Source organism: Pelodiscus sinensis, chromosome 10, assembly GCF_049634645.1.
Source record: "Pelodiscus sinensis isolate JC-2024 chromosome 10, ASM4963464v1, whole genome shotgun sequence".
NCBI lineage: Eukaryota > Metazoa > Chordata > Testudines > Trionychidae > Pelodiscus > Pelodiscus sinensis.
The window spans coordinates 40,425,311-40,439,630 of record NC_134720.1 but is presented as its reverse complement, the minus strand read 5'-3'; the positions used below and the strand labels follow the sequence as shown (position 1 = coordinate 40,439,630).

Below are 14,320 nucleotides of genomic sequence, written 5' to 3'. Positions count from 1 at the left end.
CTCCCTCAATACACCACTGCCCCCCCTCCTGCAGATCTATCATCTTATGCATGTGCAAGATCTGTGAGAGCCGTCCCATGAATCTGAAGCTAGTGTCTGTGGTGCCTGCTTTTGGGTGGTGTCTCAGTGCTGCCACATTCACCTCCAAAGAGTGAGCTTCCCAAAGCTGGCCCTTGTTGCAGACCCCCAAGATATCCACAGGTCCAGTCTCCTTTCAATGGGCCCACTTCCCAGGGCTCATTGATCTTGGATCTGGCTTCCATCTCCTCTCCAACCCCCATCAGAACTACTGTGCCCTCCTAACTTAGGAAAAGAATAAATAGGAGGATTGGAAATTAACTCACCCAGTCTCACGTCCCCTAGGCAGAGAACGAGCCATCTACATTAGGCCCCAGCTGGAGTGTCATGTCCAGTTCTGGGTACCACATTTCAGGAAATGTGGAGAAACTGGAGAAAGTCCAGAGAAGATCAACACAAATGATGAAAGGTCTAGAGAACATGAGATATGAGGCAAGGCTGAAGAAATTGGCCTTGTATACCTTGGAAAAGAGAAGACCGAAAAGGGACATGAGAGCAGCTTTCAAGTATCTAAAAGAGTATCATAAGTAGGAGGAAGAAAAATTGTTCTGTTTGGCCTCTGAGGTTAGGATGAGAAGCAATGGGCTTAAATTACAGATATTTAAGACCAGGTTAGACAGACACCTGTCAGGGATAAGCTAGGGCAACTCAAGCTTTGAAAGCCCCAGGGGCCACGCTGATACTTACAGAACATGCTGAGGGCCTCAACTTAAGTGTGGTTACATATGCAAACAAATATATACAAATAGCTTCTCTCACACTGACAGGCATGAATACAAAGATTAAGGCAAGACTACACAACACACAGGCCCCATTTAAGTCTGTTCTGCTGATATTAATAAAATGCAATATTTACCCGATTTCTACTCATGCAACAGCACTTTTCATGAGCAATGACAGTCCAAGAATTTAACTACTAAAACACATATCAACAGAAGATCATTACACTGACTACTTTTGTTTTGGCTCCCACTCACCGGCCATGTGTTGATCCCCACATAAACACAAACTGCAGCGTGGGGCGCAAACAAACTGGCCGTGGGCAGCATACCATGTTATTCATAAATATTTTATAAACCTTTACCTTTTCTCTCTGCTGCCATGTCTCCTCTTCTTGCTCCATCATCTCCCCGATGCCTGCTGCCCCCCAACTCCTCTGCTGTCCTGACTCCTGCCCTTCTCACTGCCCTCAGCCCTCCTGTAACCTGCCCCCCTCCACCAGCCCTTCTCTTCCCACTGTGCCCACTCCTCCAGTAGCCCCACTCTGATCAGGTGAGTTACCCCTCCCCATCTCTTCTAACACCTGCCTCTACACACCTGCCCTGCCTCTCTCCTCTGGTGCTGGTCCCTCCCCTGCAGGTGTCTGCCCTTCTGCTTCACACCCAGAATCCCCTGGCACCTGCACCTTCCCTTAGCCCTGCACCCTCCTGGTGCCTCCCCCTTCCCTCACTGCCCCTGCCCCCTTTGCCCTCTTTTTCCCTGTTGCCCACCCCCTCACCACTCCCTGCCCCATTCCCCTCCTGCCCCTGTGCCCTCACACGTCTTGCTCCATCCCCACCTTTCTCATGCCCACCCCTTCTTTCAAGCCTTCTCCCAGCACCTTCCCCTCTAGCCCCAAATGCCCTTCCCCTCTCCTTTCCTCTCCTCACATCACCCTGTCCCCCTCCCACTGACACCTCCCCTCCTGCCCTTTTCCTCATTGTCTGTACTTGGCCCCCTGGCACGTGTCTCACCTCCACCCTGCCTCTTGGTGCCTTCCCCTTTCTTTCCCCTCCACACAAGCCTCTTCCTCTCTTCCCCCTCCCCTCCGTATAAGCCCCTTCCTCTCCCACCGCATCCAAGCCCCTGCCGCTCCCGCTCCCCTACCTTCTGCAGGGCCGGTCTGCGAACTGCGTGCGCCGCAGTGGCGGCGTGGCACTTTTCAGTTTTAAAATCCCGGGCCTGACATCACGTCATGCTCAGGCGTCTCCCCGCTCACCTGCGGGGGTGAGCCGAGCAAAGCCGAGGGAGCCAACTTCCGGGTGCAGGGCGCAGGGCCCGCTTATGAGTGGGGCCCGATCGATTTGGCCAAATCGGCTGAATCGGCTTCAGGCCGGCCCTGGCTGCAGGCCTTGGTTGACCACCGGGGACACTTCACGGACATTTGTGTCGGGGTGGGCACATGATGCCCACATATTCCTCAACACCTACCTGTACCTCAGGTTGCAGGCAGGAACATTTTTCCCCAAGCGGACCCTCGCGCTCGGGGACGTGCAGATGCCGGTATGCATAGTGGCCGACATGGCCTTCCCCCTGATGCCATGGCTCATGAAGCCCTACACCGGCCATGTGGATGTGAGCAAGGAGCTTTTCAACACGCATCTTGGCCAGGCTCACATGTAGGTGGAATGCGCCTTTGGCCAGCTGAAAGGGAGGTTCTGTTGCCTCCTCACACAGCTGGAGATGGGCAAACACAACATGCCAGAGGTGGTGGCCGCATGTTGCACCCTCCATAACCTGGAGGAGAGGAAAGGGGAGGCCTTCCTGCTGGGGTCAGGGACAGGTTCTGATGGTGAAGAGAGGCAATTTCAGCAGCCCTGGATGACTGCCATCGCCAGGCTCCCCAGGCTAGTGTCCAAATCTGAGAGGCCCTGAGGGAGAGATTCTCAGAAGGAGCTCACTGACTCTTCCCATGGCCTCCCCCATGGGGGGTTTGGCGTGGCCCACCCCTACCTTTCCCTCCACAACCCTCACTCTCTTCCCATTAAGAACACATTTAAGACCCACTTTTCTTTGTAAACAGAAATTTGCTTTATTAGAAATACTAGAAGTAAAGAAAATGTGTGAACTGTTTAACAAAACTTTCTCTTTTAACTGTTCACCTGTTTATCCACAAAGGATAATCTGTTTGTCAAAAATAAAGATTTTGTAACATAACTGAAATGTCCTTTTACTGCGGTAGTAGGGGACTGAAAACCTGGAGTGGGGAGGGGGGCTCAAGTAGGCTTCTGCTTCCCTGATCGCAGGGTCCTGCCACCTTCTTGTGTCCTGGCATCGCCACGGCCTTGGGATCAGGTGGAGTGAGAACTAGTCCTGGCCTGGGCAGAGGGGGAGGGGCAGCTGTTGGGCCTGTGAGGGCTCGGGAGCAGGAGGGGCTGGGGGGGGGGGAAAGACAGAGCTGGAGGAGCAGGAGGGGCTGGGGGACAAGAGATGGCTGGAGTGGCTGGAGGAGCTGGAGGGGCTGGGAAGGAATAAGGGGCTGGAGGAGCAGCGGAGGCTGGAGAAGCAGGGGGAGCAGGGGCCTGGCGTGCTGGAGGAGCGGTGCCCATGACAGGGGCAGGCAAGGCAAAGACCTCCCACATTATGGCACAGATGTCAGTGCACTGCTGGACCAGCTCGTCCAGCAGCCTGGTGCGCCACTCGGACTCTGCTTCTGTCCTCGGCTGGAGGGTCCTGTTCAGGTCCTGCAGGGCCACTATGTGCTCCCTCAGCAGATCCGTGTAGACCCACCAGTGCCTGTGGGTGCCATGGGTCTGGAATGGGGGTAGGGCGGGTGTGGTGCCCCCCTGTTTGGTAGAGGGTCCGGCTGTGGAGGAAAAGAAGAGGAGACGATCAATGTCTCTGTGCACCCCTGCTGTCCCTGGGGGCATGCCAGGGCTGTCAGGGGCTCTCCTTTGGACAGGAGACTCAGGGGTGTTACATGTGACACCGCATGTGAGTTGGGCAGCGGTCGGAAAGCCTCACAGGGGCCCCACAATGGGAATGGGGCTAGCTGGCCCCACACACTGCCAACCCACCTGTGAGTGGTGACCCCTCAAAGCACTCACCTGATGTTCCCTCCCCAATGTCCATAGACACCTGGGAGGCCTCTCGGGTCTGGGTCCCTGCTGTCTCCTCTTCCTCCTCCTCCTGGTGCAGCTCTCCTGCCTGGTCTTCCTCCCTCAGGAGGGATCAGTCCACGATGTGGTGGGGTAACCCGGACTCCACCACATGCAGTGGAGTCTGTACTTCCCCATCGCTCAGGATCTGCTCCAACTCCTGGTAGTAAGGGCAGGTCTCGGGGGCTGCCCCGGAGCGGGAGCTCTAGTCCCAGGCCTTAGCATATCCCTGCTGCAGCTCCTTTACCTTGGCCCTGACTTGTGCCATGGTGCGGGGGTGATGCCCTTTGGTGGCCAGACGCTCATAAATGTCCGCATTCTTGCAGTGTGTTTGCAGGGCCTGCAGGGCTTCTTCCTGGGACCAGAGCTCCAGGAGGTTTTAGATTTCTGGCCCTGACCAGGCTAGTGCCCGCCTTTTGGTGCATCCTCGTCTCTGTCCCAAGAAGAGCCAGGGGGGTCTTGAGACTGGGACATGGCTGTCATGGGTGCTCTGGCTAGCTGCCGGACAGCAAGGCCTATCTGGGTGCTTGGGCCGTTAAGAGGCTTCGGCCAGGAACCACAGAGGTGCTGGACAAGTAAAGGCTAGACTGTCTACCAGGGCTTCTTCCTGGAAGCCTTTTTTCTCTTTTTCTCAGATCTCTGTTGACAAAGGCGTTCTTCCTCGTAAAAGGAGGTTTACCGCTGTCGACAAAACTGCCGCATTCTGTCGACTTACTGTCAACAGAACGCGGCGGTAGTATAGGCGCAGGTATAGTTTTGTTGACAAAAGGCCACTTTTGTAGACAAAACCCTGTAGTCTAGACACACCTCAAAGTAGGACCTCCTTCCCCCTACCTTTCCAGGAACTCTGCAGGGTTTCAATAATGTCCATGGCTCCAGCAAAGAGCAGCGCCAATGTAAGAATCTATGAGGGCTATTTGAAGATGACGTTGCTGTCTACATACCCAGATGTGCAAGTCAGAGGGGGAGATTATTAGAGTTTTATTAGGATTATAGCTCAGGAAGAGCCCCTCTGTTAAATTTAAACCCAAAAAGGCAAAGACAACATAAAAACTCTTCTCTCATGGGCTTTTGAAATTGTACTTTTGAAATCCAATGTTGTTTGGATTTCATGGAAGTCTGAATAAGCTCCTTATACAAGTTTTCATCTTGCACAGAATTGAAAAACCTTTACATTTGAATTATATTAAAATTAAAATTACTGAAGATAGAAAATCTCACATGTGTAAGGAAGAAGACTGCAAAGGAGATTTGTAGGCCAAGTTAATTCCAGGTGTAACTGCATCAGACTTGCATCAGGGGATTCATTTGATCATGTACATTTAAAATAAGTCTAAGAAATGGTGGGCTGATGCAGCAGTCATAATGATGAGACTCCAAATGTGGCATCCGGCCAAGCAAGGCTTAAGATTGCTATTTTTGTTTATGTTACGATGAGCAATATTGATACATAGATATTTATGCTTGCCCATAGCTAGTGTGTGTGTATAGAAGTACAGTTAGGCATATAAATCTATATACAGAATTGTGTGAAAAAATAAGATACAGTTTAAAAGCAGAGGCACCTGAAGGTATCAGTAAATAGGTAGCTAAAGCTAAGTTAACTGTAGTGCTTAAGACGTTATTTCTTCACAATTTGTCTGTGAGGGTATGTCTAGGCAGCGGAGCTATTTCACAATATTTCCAGTATCCCAAAATAGCTATTCTACATCTTTTAAGCGAGCCCATTATTTCTTTTGAAATAAATATCTTTTGAAATAAATGTCACACTATTCCGATGTCCCTGTAACCTCATTCCATGAGGATTAAGAGACATTTCGTAATAGCTCTTTATTTTGAAATTTGGTGCTGTGTAGACAGTGCCAAATTTCAAAATAAGCTATTTCCAAAATTAACGTGAAATAGGCTATGCAATTTGCATAGCTCAAATTGCATAGCTTATTTTGAGCTAAGGGTGCAGTGTAGACGCAACCTGAGTGAGGTTATTAAGAGTCCTTTCCTTCACCTCCCTCTCGGGGGGGGGGGGGGGGGAGAAGGGGGGAACTTGAGAAGAAAAAAAAGTTAACTTACAAACCCAAAGTCACAATGGGAGCTAATGAGAATCTGCATTAGAATGTGGGAGCTCCTGTCTCTTAGCCCTGTCCTTGGACCAGCCCACAATGTAACAGACCTACAAGTGGCTATCTTATCATAGGCCAGCTCCACAAGCCAGATACATAGGGAAGGACTGGAATCACAGTTCATCCACAAATTCAATTCACATGCTAATGGACTCAATCGTGATATGGGCTGGCTAGGACACTACCTACTTAATAACCACTTAAAGTGCTAACATCTCTCTGAGTGGTATCCTTCCTGTCTTAGCAATCTATCTATTGATTAGATTTTTATCTGCTTAAGTTTAAGTACCCATTCTCCAGATACTTAATGATGCTCTGTCTCACACACCCCTTCCTTTTTTCTTTTTCTCCCCCTCCCCTTCCCCTCTCCTATTTATTTCGAGTTCTCATATCCCCTACTCATAAGTCCAGTCATCTGAAGAAGTGGGCTGGGCCCACGAAAGCTAATGATAACATCTACATGTTTTGTTAGTCTATAAAGTGCTACCAGACCATTTGTTGTTGTTTTCTGTAACAGACTAACTCAGCTACCCCCTGCAATCCCTTCAGTAAGACAGTTATTAACTCTCTGGCATGAAAGGCAGGATTTTGATGTAAATCTGGTCCTCAGATCCAAAAGAAGAAATTGGAGAGGCCATCTACTACTAGGCTGCATCTAGACTGGCAAGTTTTTCCGCAAAAGCAACTGCTTTTGCGGAAAAACTTGCCAGCTGTCTACACTGGCCGCTTGAATTTCCACAAGAACACTGATGATTTCATGTAAGATTGTCAGTGTTCTTGCGGAAATGCTATGCTGCTCCCGTTCAGGCAAAAGCCCTCTGCGCAAATGCTTTTGCGCAAGAGGGCCAGTGTAGACAACACGGTATTGTTTTGCGCAAAAGAGCCCCGATCGCAAAAATGGCGATCGGAGCTTTCTTGCACAAAACCATGTCTAAATTGGCACGGACGCTTTTATGGAAAAAGTGCTTTTGCAGAAAAGCGTCCATGCCAATCTAGAAGTACTTTTCCGCAAATGCTTTTAACAGAAAACTTTTCCATTAAAAGCATTTGCGGAAAATCATGCCAGTCTAGACGTAGCCCTAGTGTATTAAGGGCATGATGATGACTTGAACTGTCCCCAGTACAAGAAAATAAGATCCCTGCATGGGCTACTCTGAGTATGAGTTATATAGTAAGTAGGCTAGACACACCACTTACTCCCTTCTTAGGACAGGAGAGCAAAATGGTGACTGGGAAAAATCTAGGCCCAGTTCCCTGTTCTCATTGGTATAGGTCAGCAGTAAGTTCCTATAACTCCCTCCTTCCCCTGTCTCCTGGAACAGGATACAGCGAAGAGGAGATCATGATGCAGGTGCATCCAAGTTACTCAACTGGGGTATGTCTACACTACAGCACTAATTCGCACTAACTTAATTCGAATTAGTTAATTCGAACTAAGCTAATTCGAACTAGTGCATCTAGACCTAAAAACTAGTTTGAATTAGCGTTTTGCTAATTCGAACTAGCATGTCCACATTGAGTGGACCCTGAACCGAAGTTAAGGCTGGCCAGAAGCGTGCCGGCAGGGCATCAGGTTAGGACTTAAGAGTGTGTCTCAGGCTAGCCGAGGGCTGTGCTTAAGGGGACCCGACCCCCACCCCGGACAGACAGTTCTCAGGGTTCCCCGCTTGCTTGTCTACCTCGATGAGGGACAGCAAAGCAGTCCTGACTTGGAGTGCCCTGAGTGCCCCCACTCGGCACATCACAGCACTTGGCCATCAGCCCAGCTGCACTTGCCCCAGGCTGCCATCTGGGGGGGTCAATCAGGGGGCTGCAGGAGAGCTTCCACCCCGAGGAGCCCGCAGAGCCTCCCCAGTCCTCCCCAACGGGGGCTCGTACCCCATTCCTCCCTCACCTCCTTCCACTTACCCCTCCCTAGCCCCCCTTCCTGATGTACAAAATAAAGGACACGTGTGTTCAAAAATAGAAACTCTTTATTTAACAAAACTGTGTGTGTGTGGGGGGGGGGGGGATTAGCCTCTGGGGAGACTGGGAAAAGGAGGTGGGAGAGGAGAAGAGAGAGGGTTGGAGAGGGGAGGGGGAAACCTGGGAGGAGGGAGCTGGAAGGGGGAAGCCAGGGGAAGAAGGAGGAGGGGAAGTATCAAACTATGGTAGGCCATATCTTCAGTACTGTGTACAGATGTGATCTCCTCACCCCAGAAAAGATGTTTTGGCCTTGGAAAGGGTTCCAAAAAGGGCAACTAAAATGATCGGGGTTTGGAACAGGTCCCATATGAAGAGAGGCTAAAGAGACTGGGACTTTGCAGTTTAGAAAAGAGGAGACTGAGGGGGGATAGGATAGAGGTCTATAAAATCATGAGTGGTGTGGAGAGGGTGCATAAAGAAAAGTTCTTCATTAGTTCCTATAATAGAAGGACTAGAGGACACCAAATGAAATGAATGGGTAGCAGGCTTCAAACTAATAAAAGAAAGTTCTTCTTCACAAAGCAAATAGTCAATCTGTGGAACTCCTTGCCACAGGAGGCTGTAAAAGCTAGAACTAGAACAGAGTTTAAAGAGAAGTTAGATAAATTCATGGAGGTTGGGTCCATGGAGTGGTATTAGCCAGGGGGTAGAAATGGTGTCCGTGGCCTCTGTTTGTGGAAGGCTGGAGATGGATGGCACGAGACAAATGGCTTGGTCATTGTCTTTGGTCCATCCCCTCCAGGGTATCTAGTGTTGGCCACTGTCGGCAGACAGGCTACTGGGCTAGATGGACCTTTGGTCTGACCCAGTACGGCCATTCTTATGTTCTTATGTTCTAAGCTCAGGGCTCAGGGTCGGGGGTCTCACTGGACCACCTTGATTTTCATGCATACCTGCTCCTGGGTTTGCATGTGGCCTTTGGTGGCCAGGCTGGCAGCTATCCTGTCCTAGAAGGCCACTTTCCTGTGCCTAGTGTGGAGCTTGTTGGAGGCCTCCCCCCAAACCTGGATGAGGTCCACGATCTCCGCACTAGACCAGGCGGGCGCCCGCCTCTTGCAGCCCCAGGCAGGCTCCTGGGAGCCGCCAGCCTAGTCCTGGGAAGAGGTGGAGGGTTGGGTGGCAGCAGGTGGCTGGCTTGTGCCGTGCCAGGTGCAGGGTCTGCCGGCTGGGTGCTGGCAGGCTTGCACCTGGCACGGGCACCGAAGCCAGACCGTGCCCCTTTAAGGGCTCTGGGGCCGGGAGGGGGGCAGAAGAGTTTCCCTGGTTTGGCCCAGAGTGGCCACCAGGGCAAGCTGGGAAGGGCTAGCCTCCCACTAGTTCGAATTAAGTGGCTACACAGCCCTTAATTCGAACTAGGCATTAGTCCTTGTAAAATGAGGTTTACCTAGTTCGAATTAAGTTCGAACTAGTGGTTTGTATGTGTAGACCCTATTAAAGTTAATTTGAACTAACGGCTGTTAGTTTGAATTATCTTTGTAGTGTAGACATACCCCTGGGGACTACTGAAAGAGTGCCAATGATAGTGATTTTACTGTGAGACTCGCATTTACTATCTTTGTGAAAGCTCTGGAGTTAGGTGATAGGTGAACCTCAGCTTTCATTTTAAAACAATAGTAGGTTTCTAGCCTTCATGGTTGCAGAGAAAAGCTTAACATGAGCAGAGTGCACCTTATGGACACAGAAACTAGACATCAGAGAGAATGACCAAAATGCACTTTTTTTTTCAAACCAGTCTCATACTTTTAGGGAGCCTGCTTCAAGACTGTTGAATGCTTAGTAACATTCAATGATAATATTCCTTTGATGATGGTGCAACCTACTCACTATTGCTCACCCAGGTCCATGCCCTAGGGCCAGATTGGTCATTAAGGATATTGGGAGAGATTCCAAACTACCCGGCTGTGTCTAGACTGGCCAGTTTTTCTGGAAAATCAGCCGCTTTTCCAGAAAAACTTGCCAGCTGTCTACACTGGCCACTTGAATTTCCACAAAAGCACTGACTTCCTACTGTAAGAAATAAGTGCTTTTTGTGGAAATACTATGCTGCTCCTGTTCGGGCAAAAGTCCCTTTTGCGCAAAACTTTTGCACAAAAAGGCCAATGTGGACAGCTGAGATTTGTTTTGCGCAAAAAAGCCCCGATCATGAAAATGGCGATCGGGGCTTTTTTGCGCAAAAGCGCGTCTAGATTGGCATGGACACTTTTCCGCAAAAAGTGCTTTTGCAGAAAAGCGTCCATGCCAATCTAGACACTCTTTTCCGCAAATGCTTTTAACAGAAAACTTTTCCATTAAAAGCATTTGCGGAAAATCATGCCAGTCTAGATGTAGCCCCCATGCGCACACACAAACTCTCTCACACACAGCCATCAAAAGGCCTATGCAATGTGAAATGCCTCCGAAGTGGTATATGCTACATATATACCATGTGCCAGTCCTTGTGCCAATAATGTAGACACCTCTTATTGATACAAGCAGTGACAGAAAAAGTGACACACTCTGACCACTTCAGCTCACATTCTTTTTGTAACTATAGAGGTCGCAGCTTGTATTTTTGGCTTACTTAACAACTTTAGCTTTAAAAAGACTTGGAAGATAATATGCATGCATACACTACATCCAAGTCTGCAAACCCCCAAATAAGTTTTTTTTCTCGCCACTTAAGCTCATCAGAGGAAGTGGGGTTTGCTCATGATAGTGTGTGTGTGTGTGTGTGTGTGTGTGTGTGTGTGTGTGTATTTGTTAGTCTCTAAGGTGCCACAGGACTACTCGTTTTAACGCATCTCTACAACTCTGAGGTCTCTTGCCTTCACCTCCCTCTGGCAGAACGTCGTGATTCTCACTCTCAGACCAGGACACTAGGTTTCAAACCCCTGTGTGATTCTTCAACAGGCCCAACTGGGTTCGCGTCCTCCAATTCTTCTCTTTGGGAGCTTGACTGTGTCACTAATGACACAGAACAGTTTCTTCAAAGCAAAGTATGATTTAATCTCAACAATTGGTATCAAAGCCTAACCAGAAAAAGTTTTTAAACACAACAACCCACATTCATCTGGCTTAGTTTGTCCAACCTCCCTCATCTTTCAGGACTGGAATTCTGTCTGCTTTCCCCTTGTCCCTCTGTTTTTACTTCATAGTTCTTTGTTTCCCTTTTCCTGCCTGAATTTCCTCCTCCCCTGCACCAGCTGAGGATTGGGAGGGGAGAAGGGGTTTGAACTCAGCAGGGTCCAGAGAAAAGCTTCAAAAGGATTGACAAGTGCATTGTTCCTTAGCTGAATGGGGCTATCTGAAATTAATAGTCTCCCTGCCTGCCTATGTGCTGTGTGCTTCTTTTGTAATTACCTCCTTTGTTACCATGCCAACACAAACACAAGGAAATGAATCAATAGTATTTACAATGTATTGGCATCTTCCACATCCTTCATATCTGCAATAGGCAAAGCTATTTAAAAGAGGGCACATCGATCTCTATATGAGCATCCGGTTCTGGGGATATATTTTCACATATGACAAAAGTGCATTTAGGATCAGCCTTTGCCCTTTGTCACATGGGGCTGCAATGGTCAATGCATCTTTAAAGAAACTAGAGAGAAGAGAACCTGTTGTGTAAAAAAAATCTACCATTTGTTGGCCATTGCTATTGCTCATCTGGGTTCTCAAATGCGTTCTCCCAGTAAGGGCAATCTTTAGAGAAGAGACAATATTGATATGAAACCTATTTAGCTGATGACTGGGAACACTATGGACCAGATGGTGAAGACACCAGTTACACAAACCAGTTGTTCCACTGACTTCAGCTGATGAAACTGTGAGGAGAATCAGGCCCCAGGATTCCACATGTATCTTATTTTAAGAGACTAAATTAAATTACAATTTAATTAGAAGTTTTTTGGCACTTTCTCAGTCACCTCAATCTTCATATTAGGATACAAAGGATGTTTTCTTCAACCCCTCCCCCCCATACACATATACACTTACCAGACATCTTTCAGAATTGGGAGTGTCAAGTTTTTACATCTGCTGAAGAACTGGCCCAAAGTGCCTTGAAAACCTAAAATAAGAGAGAGATTCAAAAATTACTTTTTTATTTTGGTATTGTCAGTCAGGCTTCTGAGACAGTTGGCAAGTTTGCAGTATTGCTGCAGCTGTATTGGAACCAGGATATTAGAGAGACAAGACAGATGAGGCAGCAGCTTTTATCAGACCAACTTCTCTTCATGAGAGACAAGCTTTCAAGCCATACCGAGCTCTTCTTCAGGTCTGGTTCTTTTATCTCAAACCCAAAGAAGAGCTCAGTGCAGCTGGAAAGCATGTTTCTTTGAGAGGAACACAAGTTGGCCCAATAAAAGATATTACCTCACCCACTGGGTCTCACAACTGAATCTGTGATCTCTCTCTGCTCCTCTAAGCAAATGGTCTGGTAGCACTTTATAGACTAACAAAACATGTAGATGGTATCATGAGCTTTCGTGGGCACAGCCCACTTCTCCAGATGACCGGAGTTAGTCTATAAAGTGCTGAAGAAGTGGGCTGTGCCCATGAAAGCTCATGATACCATCTACATGTTTTGTTAGTCTATAAAATGCTACCAGACCATTTGCTTGCTGTTTTTTTTCTGTAACAGACTAACTCGGCTACCCCCTGAAGTTTCTGCTCCTCTAAGAACAGAATATTGCAGGGCCAGTCAGAGTTCCTAATAACAAAAGAAATCTCCAAACATCTGTATCCTGCAAGAATGTAAAAACCACAAAAATTCTATAAGAAGGTTAAAACAAATAGAGGAGTTTTTTCTAAGTTCTATAGGACTTTCCCAGAAGGTATCTGATGCTATGTCTAGACGGCAAGCTTCTTTCGGAAGAAGTTTTTCTGAAAGAGATCTTCTGGAAAAACCTCTTCCAAAAGAGAACATCTACACTGCCAAAGTGCATCAAAAAAGCAATCTGCTTTTTCGAAAGATAGCGTCTACACTGAATGGACACTATCTCGCATTTAAGCTGTGATTACTATGGACAGAGTAGCCACCAGAGCTTTTTCCTCTTTCCTCTTCTTTCCTCTTTCCTTTTTCCTCTTCTTACAAAAGAACTCCCTCTTCCCCGTCCACACATGCCTTTTTCCGAAAGAGCTCTTTTGGAAAAAGGCTTCTTCATCATAGAAAGAGGTTTACTAATGTCGGAAAAACGCTTCTGTTCTTTCGATTTTTTTTGAAAGAAGAGAATTGCATTGTGGACGTAACGAGTTGTTTTGGAAAAACTGCCATTTTTGCAAAAAAGCTCTGCAGTGTAGACATATCCTGAGGCATGATTCATAACAAGGGCAAACGAGGATTTTTAATTGCAGTTTGTAAGGACAATTTCCTTTGAGAGTATTATTCCTACATTTGACACTCTTTTTGCTAGCAACAAGAAAACCCTTCTAGAAACAAATGAGATACTTCTTTCTTTCAATGCTCTTTCACCAGACTCCCAATTACTATTCCCTAAATTAGTGGAGGTAAGTAAGGACTTGTAGTTTCACCATGGCCTGATCTACGCTACAACCTTAGTCCGAAATTAGCACCCCAAGGTCAAATTTGTAAGTGAAGCGTCCACACTACCATGCCCATTATATTCCAGAATAAGGGGCTGTGGAATTTGAACTCCGTAGTCCTGCTTTTCATGAGGAATAAGGCTGTTCCCGAACTTATAAGTCCTAAATGACGTTAGTGAGGTCACATCGGTTTGCTCATTTGAATTTATTGGCCTCCTAGAGGCCTCCTGCAGCTCCCCAGAGTGCTTCCTGGGGCTTTGAGTCTGAGGTAGCACATTCACATTAATGGAGCCTGCCTCGGACAACATTTGATTCTTCCCTGTAGTGAGGACATGGAACTTTGAATTTGTAAAATTGGGTGCCCCATCCTGGAGTGGAGGGAACGTAATTGTGACTTCAGCTAGATATCTTACTATTAAACATGTAGCTGCCTTGTCTCCACTAGAATTTGACAGTGAGATAACAGTGGCAGGCTAGTTATCTTGTTTTAAAAACAACAAAGATGATTTAAAACAAAGGTGTGTGAGACAGACTAATTCTCACTGGAGTCAAATGTAGATTAAGTATCTAGGGAAAAGACCACCTAGTGCTAGAATCCCAATACATTTCACAATTGACACAGACTGCAGGTTAATGATCACCCTTACTGGTTACCCTGGCTCCCATTCACAGAGGTGCTTAAATGTATAAAACCCAGATTTAGGCATTTAAATCCAGCTTTTAACCTCCAATTAAATCTTCAAAATTTCCAGCAAACCATTTAGAGGGCTAAACAAA

General features: G+C 47.5%; 1 long non-coding RNA gene across 6 annotated transcripts in view; it reads right to left on the bottom strand.

Moving 5' to 3' along the window:
- The window catches only part of LOC142830795 (uncharacterized), a 92,313-nt gene that overhangs the window by 36,488 nt on the left and 41,505 nt on the right, over window positions 1–14,320 (bottom strand). For all 6 annotated transcript variants that reach the window (XR_012906300.1, XR_012906303.1, XR_012906301.1 and 3 more), the window contains one exon: window positions 11,996–12,068. This is a non-coding gene — a long non-coding RNA (uncharacterized LOC142830795). The remainder of the gene's footprint in view (window positions 1–11,995; window positions 12,069–14,320) is intronic.